Below are 12170 nucleotides of genomic sequence, written 5' to 3' on the forward strand. Positions count from 1 at the left end.
AGAACTGTGCTGCAGTTTACCAGGATAGATTAGCTAAAACTAAACATTCCAACTGTCATAAGAAACCAAAGAGCAGCCTATTACGATCTTTTACTTTACTGCCTTAAAAAAGCACAAGTTGTAGGGATAAAATGCCCCTCCTAACCCCTAAATTGACTTAGTGATTCAAACACTCCTGAGCTATCAGCTCCCTTGATCCTGCCACACAGAATTTGTGCCAAACTCCAGCCAGCAAGCGATCACTGAGGGATATTTAAACTGAGAAAATAAATAAACCCTGGTGCATTCTGAAGGGATGCAGATTTTCACTGCGTATCAATCTTGACATCGTACATTATGTCTACGTGCAGCAACAAATCTGTTATCTCCTGGCCTCGAAAACATGCCACATGCAAGTTACAGAAAAACAGCTGCTACAAAAAGGGGATGTGTAAGTAGTTATCATCAAAAATATTTCCATGAACCTAAACAAATGTGAACCACTATAATGCCTCACTGCTTACCACAACAGAGAAAACAAATCTGGTTTAGAAGGGAAATGATGCACTGCACTGCTCTCGAAATCAGGAACATCCCAGCAAGACCTCCCACAGCAACAAAGGAATTAAGAAGAGGGCAAAAATAACAAGGCAGACAGCATTACCTGGGCTACACAATCAGATCTAGAATCATTTCTGGATTATAAAAACATTTATGGATTAACCCACTTCTGCTCTAACGCTGTCACTAGTGGCACTGCAGTGTGGTACTTCCAGCATCACTCCTGTGAGCCTGTGCTTACCACAGGCTGATTACACCATAGAAAGTGAGGTCTCCTAGATACAGCCTTCAGTGCACTACCCCAATTACTAAAATCCAGCTTTCTAATCAACCATATAGTTATGGTTTAGGAGAAGGAGCTAGATCTGGAATTAAAAAGCCCATGGCTTTTAAATTTGGCCCCTGGGAGCGTTGCCTGCTGCAGATTTGGGCAGGGGTTATTAGGTTACATGAACTGCCATGTGAATATGTGACTAGAATCGAAGTGGGCCCTTGAGCGCACAGGAATTGCCCATCTCTCAGTTACAGGATCTCTCTGAGAGGTTTGAGAGGACGTGGTCAGCTGTTGGCCATCAAGTCATGTCGATGGAAAACAAATGCCCCTGAATGAGCTCTGTGACACTGCGCCTAGTAAATGATAGCTCTTCCAAGTGGGATAAGAACCAAACTGTACAGAAATTCATTATGAAGCACTATATAACAGATGATTTATTCTGAGTCATGGGTCTTAAAATCTCAAAATGTAGCCATATATTTGTCCTCTCGGCTTTTATATTTTCTTTAATTATTTCAGCCCTCACCTCGTGATAGACATTTCTGCTACAAGCTACAGCAGGGAGTGCCAAGCTTCATTCCTGGTGTGACAGTAGAGTCTCAGACTGTGTTTGGATATTGGAGTCTTAGGGTTGGAACTATTTCCTAATGATTTTGGCTGCTGCAGTGGCATATCGGGCTCTAATATCTTGACTTCGTCCACTTTGGAAATCAGAGGGCATCTGCCTCCCAGCCGTCTAACGGTTATGCACTGAGGAGCTTTCTGCCCACATCTTTGCGGGCACATGAAGTTTACAAATATGTGAAAATGTCGTATAGCATTTTTTCCTGACTAAGCAACTCTGTAATTGCTGAGTTGCTCTGTAAATGCTTTGCAACATAAAAAGAAGAGCTTATGAAAATTCAGAGGAAAAGCTCCCCAATTCCCCAAAGAACCAAAAATGCGAACAACGTATTCTGAAAGTTCATCCTCATCAGCCAAACTCTGATCCAACACAGATGTAGTTGAATATTGTAGATGGAGAAGATTATCATTTTATATATTGTTTCTCCTGCTTTATCATTCTCTAAATTTTTATGGGCTAGCCACATCTTGCTTCATGTATGAATGTAAATACATATGTAAATTAATACTATTGTGCAAAGACTTTTTCTGATACCAATAATGGGATGTTTTCATCGGGTTAGATGTACAGCATACTAAACCGCACGCTTTTGACTTTTGAGTATTATACTATTTCCTGATAATGAAAGTATGCAACCCCGTTTTATAGCTCTCCATTTAACAAAGGAAATCAATGTTTATTTTGTATGTCTGAAAATCCAAACTCAATTAAAGGAATGACCGATGAAATACTGACTCAGGAGCTTGTACAGAGACTTTAATCACACATGTGGGAGAAGCCCCCCCAGAAGATTGATTACACTGCCCATTGAGAATGATGCCAAAATCTATTAACTTCAAGAGGAACAAGATCTGGCCAAATCTCCAAGTGCTCAGCTGGCCTTTCCGGTCTAAGGATTGGCAAGAAAGTTCCAGCATCTGCTGCAGGATCCTGTCTTCTGCTGTGTATACAGAATTGCTCCTTCCGCAACAGCCCACATCTAGGAAGAGCCCCTGCTGCAAAGGGCAGCCAGCTGGATCCGGGTACCCAGCAGTGCATAGCTCGGATCCCTCAAAGTATTCATCCATCCTTTTGGTATTAATTTTACTGTACTTGAGCAATATATGAGTGGGCAAAGGTCACCACTGAAAACAGCCGGTCTGGCCTCGTAATGCTGAAAGGTGCGGCAATTTGCAGAGCGTTGGTTGTGTATTTCCCATTCACAAATATGGCAAGTTTCAAAAATCTCTAATGTCAGTTATTTAAAACACCACTATGAAACTTTAACAAGCCTCACTCTAGCAGTTCTATGTCTGATTTTTAACACATGAGAAACAGGAGTCTTTTTGCTGGGACAGACTGCATATTCAACACCATCGGTGGTGAAGCTGAAGTCAATGAACCCAATTTTTCAGTTGTGTCATTTTCAGTGTGATTTAGTCACTTTCAGATGAAAAAGACATTAGGTAGGACAAAAAAACACACTGGGAGTTACAACCCATGAGGGTGGCCTGTTCCACTCCTCTGCTACTGATGAATTGCGTAATTTGATGGTCAAACCTATTGAAACTACACAACATACCCTGTTTTTCAATTTCATAGACAGTGATGTAACTCCAAAACAAGCAATGATTAATGAAATGTCATTCGTCCCACCCAATGCAAGAAATGTCACACTGCTCCAAGCTTTGCTATTAGACTGAAGAGCTTGTGCGGTGCTGTTTCTGTAAGACGTGGCAGCTGGTCTTCTCTGCCCCAGAAAATTTCATGTAACATGGTAGGGATGCTCTAGGCACATCTGGAGAGTGATTCAAGTAGTTACAATTGGGTAAATGGTTTCTTGCTCAATATCCTAAGTCATTATATCTGCTAGGTTTTGTGTTTTCTTTAAAAACCAACAGAACTGGGTTATGTCATGCAAAGGGACTGCTGAAAAGGAAGTATCAGAAGAAAAAATATATGAATTTGGGAATGTCTCATTTTATGGAAAGGTGACTCTGTCATGTCTCATGCATCAAAGACTACTTCACGACTGACTGCTGTGGGAGGGTGCTTGAGCCCCGGACCAGGAATTCTCATGGAAACCTCAAAAGTTCAGACAGACTTGTTCACTGCTCAGCCTCATCATCTCTCATCCTTATTAAAGTAAAAATATCATATAAAGCAGGATATCACACAGTAAAGCTTCCTCTAAATTAACTCATACTGAAGGAGTGAGAGATGGAAAAGAAAAGGCGAAAGCTGAAGAAAGGCACAAGCAAATGCACAAGCCAAGTTGCTGTGTGCAATGTGTCTGCCTCCAGGGTCACGCAAATCAACAGCGCATGTTTTAGATAATCTCTTATGGCTGTAACTCAACATGTCAAAGAGCAGTTCTGCCCTAGAACCCTTCACTTTTTCTCCCCATAAGAAGGTAACAGGAGATTTTTCTGTCATTCCATTAAATTTCTCTTCTACCATGATGCTAACACTAGTAATTCGATATATATCAGCTTCTGAAACTGATATATATTGAGGGTCTGTGGAGGTAGAAATCCCTCCAAGCTTTGATACTATTTCAGGGATTTATTAGGACACATCCATGGGCAAAAGACAGCGCTGAAATGTTCACAGCCCCTGGGGTGTGCAGCAGGCAGTCTCCTTTGGATGGCTGCTGTTGTGCCAAGCACAGGTGGGAACTGGGGTGAACGGGGCTGATGTGCACAAGCTTGATCTCTCTGTTGGTGTCACAGCTTTTTTTGCAAGTAATATAACTACAAGAATGGTTTGCTGAGGAGGCAGTTAGCCTCTAATCCCTCATGGAAGAGAAATGTGACACGAATGAAGCTGGCAAAAAAGCTTTGAGAAGGAGCAGTCACTCAGCAAGTTACTGGGATGAATATTTTTGTCACCAAAAAGTGACAATTATTTCTTCACCCATGGGATCTCTGTCTTCTCCTCCAGGCAACAGAGTAACGTTTACATTCTGGTATTCCCCCAGAGTGCAATATAGTGACATGACAGAAATGAGAGAGATACCTTGGATTTGATTAACCCTCTTGTATTGAAGGCGTGAAAAAAAAAAGCCAAATCAAGAGGAATTTCTTCAACGTCTTCATGTTTCTAGAAGCAGGTTATCATTTTCACTCAGTTAGCCTGGCATGGGGCAGCACTGAGGTGTGAGCTGGCAAGCAGAAGTGTTCCTTGGTAGGATCACCACCAAAGCAACCAAACGGAATAAATATGCTTGGACTGCTGGTAATGACCTGGGCATGCCAAAGATCCAATCTGAGTCCTAGAGGTCCGTTGTCAGTGAATCATTATATCACATTGCTGTACTATAGACATAGGATAAGGCTCCACTCGCCGTCCATCATCGCATCTTTAACACAACTACAAATACATAAGACTAAGAGCACTTTGTCCCCCAATAGGTTTAATCATTTTTTTCCTTAACAGAGGTTCATTTTCCTAGTTATTCTCCTGGCTGCCTAATGAAAAATACTGTAGTAAGGAAGAAAATGTTGCAGCAGCTCCTGCTTGTAATGAAAACCACATTGAGGCAGAGCCCTGAGGACTGGCTGGGGGAGGTGGAGGCGAGGGGGCTCCCTGGCGCTGCTCACAAGTATGATTCAATAAGTCATTTCCAGGGTAAACATATAAATCTGTCCTTGAACAGAATCCAAACAATCAGAAGTATCACCTTCGCTTTATTCAAAACATCTCTGCTGCTACTGAGGAAATAAAAGGAGTGGATAAAAACAAACACCCTTTGGTGGAAGCTGAAATAGAAAACATTCAGTGTAAAGATTCGGATGGCCACTGAGTAACTTTGCTTGGAGGCTAAAGTTCTGGCTCATGCTGATGTTCCTGATAAATACCTACCTCATAGTGGCGTCATGCATGCACCGATGTTGTTGCTTAGAGTGTTAGGATTAGATGTTAGGATGGATGCCCCAGAGAAAAGAAAAAACAGATGGGAAAGAAGAAAAAAAATAATCAACAATTCTTTCCCCGAAGCAAATATGGTTTAGCTAATGTGCAAGTCTGGATTTGTACAGAAAGCAGAACCTACTATCGCATCCTGTTTCCCCTGCTGGGAAAGTTTAAGACTGACTCAGTCGAACAGCAAAGATCAAGAAGAAAATTATTTTTATGAGGGTCAAAACTGCTGTGTAATCTGCAGTGTCAGGTTAAAAAAAACAACTATTGAGCTGGCATAACGCAAGATCTCCCACCCCAAAATCTAGCTCTATGTATAATGTCAGTGAGGCTGTTATCTGCTACAACTAGTTTCTGGTATGGCTTACCCTGCTGTAAACCTGCTGTCTGTATGAGAAGCTTTTCAGACCTAGCGCTATTGTCTGCTATCTTGTTTAAAAAGCCGATCCTCATCGTTATCTTAAAGACCTTTTTCTGCAAAGGCAGTGATGATCTCAGAGAGTTGGAGTTACAATGGAAGACCGTATGTTACAGAGGTGTTCTCTTCTGGATAGCAATTCAAGCTGAGCATTTAAAAATGGTGATACTTGAATTCACCTCTTTAGCTATATTCCAGGTCCTATTTCTGCCACAGAATCCTAAATCTTCCCATTGTTCCCTACTGAGATGATAGAAACAATACACGCAAGTCTTCTACTGTTGGTCTTCGTTGGGAACACCCAGAACAAAACACAATGTTCAGCTTTAGCTCTTTCCCAAATTGTGCTATTCAATGCTTTTCCTTGCAGACCCTTCCTTCAAATACAAGGCTCGACCTGTGCTGCTAGTTTAGCCCAGCTACACTTAGAGTTTGTCTGTTTAGACAGGTTTATAAACCGGTAAAAGGAGGACTCAGAAGATGAGCCAGGTTCCCCAAAGTATAGTTGTACACAGCAAAAAGCCAACCTAGTCATGGCCAGTAAAAGTCAGGAAGATGCCACCAGACAGTTCATCCTCTCTGTGTAATCAGCTGGGTTCTGCCAGCATCTATAGGCAATTCAGCAACGCAACTACAAGTAATTTTCCAGCAAACGCGCATGGGATACTGCATATTTCTGTGGTTCTTCTACAAGTCTTTGGTAGCTGCGTACTTATCTTTCCATCTGGTCAATCCTACTCATCAGTTCAAAACTGTCAATTTTAATGTAAAATAGTTAGCTAGAAGATGGTTTGGACTTTCTATAGGTCATCTTTTCCCTACCTCTTGCTTAGCTGACTCCACTCTTGAGCCTGTATTTATTGCAGAAAATTATGAGATGTAATTCCCAATGGTGCAAGACCTGATCCTACGACTTCAACAGGTCATTTCCCATCTTGACTACAACGTCTTCCTGCATTAGCTCACTCGCATGTGTCACTAAGACACACGATCCCATCATTGACTCTGTTTCTGCGCACAAGGGGAGAGGCAGACAGAAGGGTGAGTAGTTAAGAAGGAATTAAATTTTTTCTGTCAGTCTTTCACTAGAGAGAATGTTTAGGGAAGTTATTGGCATAGTCATGTGAAGTGTTTTCCAAACTAGATTTCATCAAAAGACTTCAAAAGGGTTTAAGGACATAAATTTAATATTTAGATGATTTTGGAAGGAACAGATTAACTCAGCCTTGCTTTAGAGCTGAAGTAACTTCTAGTAAGAGTAGAAAAAAGCCCAACACATTTTGTGCAGACAGATCCTCATTATCGGAACTCATATGGCTCATGCGGTGTGTGTCAGGGAAATAGTCACTGGCGGGGACCAGAAAGTTGAACCCTACACTAAGAAGGGATAACACAGAGCACCCACACAAGGAAGAGCTGGAGGCACACTGGGGGCACCCCAGGAGGGCATGAGCATGAGATGGGTTTGGCTGGGAGGGGGTGGATTACGGTACGCACGTACAAGTGTCTGGGAGAGGGTGCACAGCTCTTCTGGCAGAGGGAAATGCCTCTTCCTTGTGTCAGATACACACCTCAGGTCAGGCAGATGTATTGGGAATCTGCTTTATCATCTGAACATCTTTCATATCAGGTCATTCTTGGGTAGCTTTCATGTTTCAGTGGGTTTATTTCCCAGTTCCCTAAGGACATCCTTCCCTCTGCTCTCTTCCCACGTATAATTTGAAAGCACAGCTACTGAGGGCTGGAAGTGCTGCTGAATTGCTTTTGGAGGCTCCAGACCTAAATTGCCAAGCTGTCTAGGCACAAGGCATTATGATACCAAGCAAAGTGGTACCCAGGTATTTTTAATGATCTGGATTTAAGTGACGTACCTACATGCATATAAAAAATTCACTGGTGAAGCATGAGGTTGAAATAGGATCTGCTGAAGCCCATTAAAACCCTGAACAATCTTCCCCAGTCTAACTGGTGCTTTAGAGCTAAAGGAAAACGCCACAAGCTTAGATCTAGGGCTCACCTTGGAGACACCTCTAAGTAGAAAGCAGGGTTGATAAGTATTTCATGTCCGTGAAGGGGTATGTTCTGCTTTCATAGCACTTCCTGAAGGTCAGGAAATCTGCTGCTCAGAGCCTGTTCTGAGCAGTTTGAAGACCGTGAGCTTCACATCTTGGCTAGTGGGATCGTGCTTCAAAGGGAAGTTGGGAGCAGGTTATGTGTAAAATGAGGCTCCTAGTCTACGTCCATGGATACTTTATTATTGCAAATTGCTGTTATATTTCCTACAAGAGTGACTGCTGACACGCTGCATCCAGCTGCTAACAGCGGGGGTGCTGGGGAATATAATGCATGTGCTAAGCCATTTACTTGGAAGCTTTTTAGATATCTAAATGAAGTTGGAAGAAGGAAATAATTTCCATGGAAGACACCTTCCTTCTGGTAGCTTCCCCTCCCAACAGCATTCTTCTGATGTCTCATTTTGTGGAAGGAAGCAGAAAGTCTTGTTGCAAACAGTGAGGATACTGCTTTACCACAAAAGATCTGGCAAAATATTCTGTGGGTTTAGTCTCATTTTGAGCAGTACAGGATCAAAAGACCAGCTTCTTTCTTTTCTTGAATCAAAATATGGAAAGCAGAGGAACCTAACTATTTCCATACACATAAGGCTACAGCTGAATGAATGCAACAAAATCTTATCAAACTGAAAAGATTAATTCACTCCGTTGCTATCGGCACGAGAAAGACCATTAACTGGCTGACTACTGGAATGGATGAACATTGATTTCTGGAAAAGTTTATGTCCCTCAAAGCGGTACAAACAATATTTCATCAGAAAATTCGCATAGGGAAAAAGCATATTCTAATTCATTGTTTCTGTATTCTAACACTTTAAAATTCATTCCATAGAATCCATTTGCTCCAAATATTGTACTGCAAACAGTGCAAATGAACATTTTCAGAAACTCATAGGCTGAACTTTGCCTTATAGTATTATTACTCTAACAACGATGTCCATATAAGAAGCAATCAACTGGCAAGCAATGCATTAACAGAAAAGGGAAAATATAACTAATATTGGTGGATAGTTTTATTTTGTATCTTACTGCCTACCGGCACATTAAAGCTTAATTAACTTAGGATGGATAATTCTTTTTTTGAAAGAAACTCCATCTGTGGAACATGCTTTGTTAAATCTAAGCCAAATTTGGTAGAAAGGAATTGTATTTTTGCATGCCAGAAATGTATTTCCTATTAATTTTGCAGACATGCCTTTTAATTTTCTGCTCAGTGAACTGAACTCAGATCCGATAAAAGAGAGTCATTACTGAAACCTCCTCTAAGTTGTCACTAAAAGCTATTTATTAGAGGTTGTCCTTTAATAAAAGGGGTACAAGAACTGGATGTAGCTTACTCAGGGGGTACTTCTTAGTTTTTTCTGTTGCAAGAGGTTACCAAAGAAGGAAAAGTTTTTATTGCATTTTGGTATGGTTTCAGTAGCAATGTGCATCACATGACAGCAAGAGCAGGAAAAGGGAGAAGGGTACTGGAATCTCCCCCCTTTTTTTTTTTTTTTGGCTGCAACAAAAGCATTCTATCTCTTCTTGGATATGGTTTCTAAAGCACTGAGTAACACACTAATAAGAAAGAACTACAAGGTAAAATGAGTTAGAATCTTCAGAAGCTAAATTTGCAAAGGGCAGGTCCTGCCTGGCTAGAGTATCTGGGAGACCTCTTATATGGAAAAGTGAAATATTTCATCACCTTTTGTTTTCAAGTGTGAGCTGAGAGGTGAGATGGGCTTGTGGTTGGGACAGACACTACAGGGGCTCCATCCTCAGTATCACACACTGCCTCTGGCTTTCTTTGGGACCTTTGGCAAGTCCTTTACCCTGTAAGCAGGAATAACAGTATTTATTCATTAATTTATTTCTCTCCTCTGCAGATGCTTTGCCCTGTTAAAACCAAATACAAACGCTGAATTGTAAGTGATGTGAATAATCTGTCCTCCATACATCTCCGCTTATTAAAACCCATGTGCACAGATCTGAGATCACAGCCTATAAAAGACAGCCCTTGCCCCCATTACAAAGTGTATGTACTGCCCCCAACATTATACTTCTGCTCTTTGAAACTTCTAGCAAGACTTCCTTTCTTAGGAATCTTCCTAGCAGCTGATTGCTGAAACTTCTAGCAATAAATACTTCCTTTCTTAGGAATCTTCCTAGCAGCTGATTGCATATCCAATGCAAATGGACAGATATGAGTGTAAGCAGACACACAGGTACTGGATGCAAATTATTGGTGGGAACGGATTCCCTGAGGCCAGTAGTTAGGCTTGAGTAAAGTAAGTAAGCACCTGGCCCGGAGCTGATAAGAAGCAGTAAAATCCAAGAAACCACAGGTCTGAACAAGAAAGGAAGAAATAGGCTCCAGCTTCATTCTCACCTGTTTTAACTCAAGAGATGATACATAGGATAACCCTGGGGTCCAGGTCCCACTAGCTATAAGGCAAAACCAGGTAGTCGGTGCAGTAACGTGCAACATACACCGCGGCTTGTCTTGAATGTTTCCATGAAAGCTACTCAATTTTAAGCCAGTTTACAGAAGAGTGACTTTCAGAAGAGCCTAATGGTTGCAACATTCGCATATGTAATTCATGCTTCTGAACGCTCAGATGTCATCCTAACTCCTTAAGCCATCTCTATGGAAAATGGAACTCAGGTTCCCAAAGCAGCTGTGTATTGGGGATTTTTCCTTGAAAAGCTTATAGTCACCACCTGTGAATTAACTCAGCTGGTGCAGATCAGGTAAATTACTCTGTTGTGTGCCTGAACCTCTCTTACTTGTGGGTGACCCTTGGCTGTATTTAAGGGCTGTAGTCTTTACTACCCCCCAAAATCTGTCTGTCTGGTTACTCATGAAGGAGAAATGATTTTTTAAATTATTTTACTTTTTACATTTGGATCTATCAATTTAAAGGCTAAAGAGGAAACTTATGTTGGTTTAGTATTAGTGGCCAAATAGGGACCTACCAGGTTTAAGGCAATTAATAAGTTATGGTTTACACCATCAACAGAGTAGGAAAGGAAGATAAGGACTGGATTTTGGATTTTATTAGTCAGTAAAATAATTGAAATAGTATTTATTCCTGTTCATGAAAGTTTATAGGAGCTCTTTCCCTAGGTGGAAAGATGTGCTCTCTTCTGGGTTGTACTTTTTCCCAGTCTATCTGGGAAAAAATATATTCAGGTAGGCCATAACAATTGAAGCACAAGCTATTTATATGTTGCTGGGTATTTCTGAGTCAAAATGTTTGACAGGCTCTATGTTAAATTTGTGGGTTTAGTTTCTAAATGTCTATCTCAAAGCCTCTGTTTGCCCTGTGCCTTATTAAAAGAAAGGCTGTAAGAAAGGAAGTGGGGAAACTTGAAAGTTAAAAACGTTCTAGGGGTTTTCCCAGAGAAAAGAGCAGCATGCAGGAAGCCTTCTACAGTATCAGCTCGCCTTCCCCTCTTACTAGTGCATTAAAATTGCTATATTAATTCTGTTGATTAATTGGATTCTCTTTCTTTAAAGGTTTTAAATGCATCTAGGACTTCTAAAAGAAGAAGTTGCACTTAAGCATAGGGTTCTCAAAGAAACCAGAATTAGATGTAGCTGAAACTATTTGCCTCTGCAGTTGATAAGGATGTGTTTACTGGGCTGAGCGTAAGAAGCAATCACTTCAACTGTATGTGTCTGAAGAAAGTTTACTTAGAAACCACCTTTCAGAGACAAAAGATAAAACCTCTGTCCTGTTCAAGAAAAGCATCAGGCGGCCTGGTATGATTTGCGGTGCGGAGGCTGGCAGAAGCTGGCTCAGGCTGGTGCCTTTGCTGCTAAGTCTCAGTGATGATGTCCTTGCTTTGAAACAACCCCTAACATGTAACCAGAAACTCTGTGCTGCTGGAGCTGTTCTCTGCAGGTAAGGTATAGAAAGGTCATCCTGACCCTCTTGAAGTCACTGAAGATCCTATACTGTTTTTCAAGAGGAAGGAGTTTAGTGCTCATGCTTTAATCGGGTCCTTTGCATCAGATCGGTGTAACTGGGGGGTGATGGTTGCTGTTCTTGCAGAGGATGCTCCATAGTGTCAGCAGCATATCCAGGTAGCAAACCAAGCTATTGCCCTTACAATGCACACAAGTCATTAGACACCCACTTGTAGACGGATGTCCCTGACAGCCTCAGAGCTGAACAAAGGGATTTGTCCAGTTGTTTGCAGTGGTAATGCAATGATTTTGTTTGGAGACACCGTAAGTCGATGGACCCTCTTCTTGTTTACATGCATACTGTCTCCTTGAGAGCTCCTGCTGCCCAGGTGCAACAGCAGAAACTCTGAGCTATTTAACATCATTGTGTACAGCATCCCAGCTCT

Source organism: Falco punctatus (genome assembly GCF_963210335.1).
Source record: "Falco punctatus genome assembly, chromosome: 8".
NCBI lineage: Eukaryota > Metazoa > Chordata > Aves > Falconiformes > Falconidae > Falco > Falco punctatus.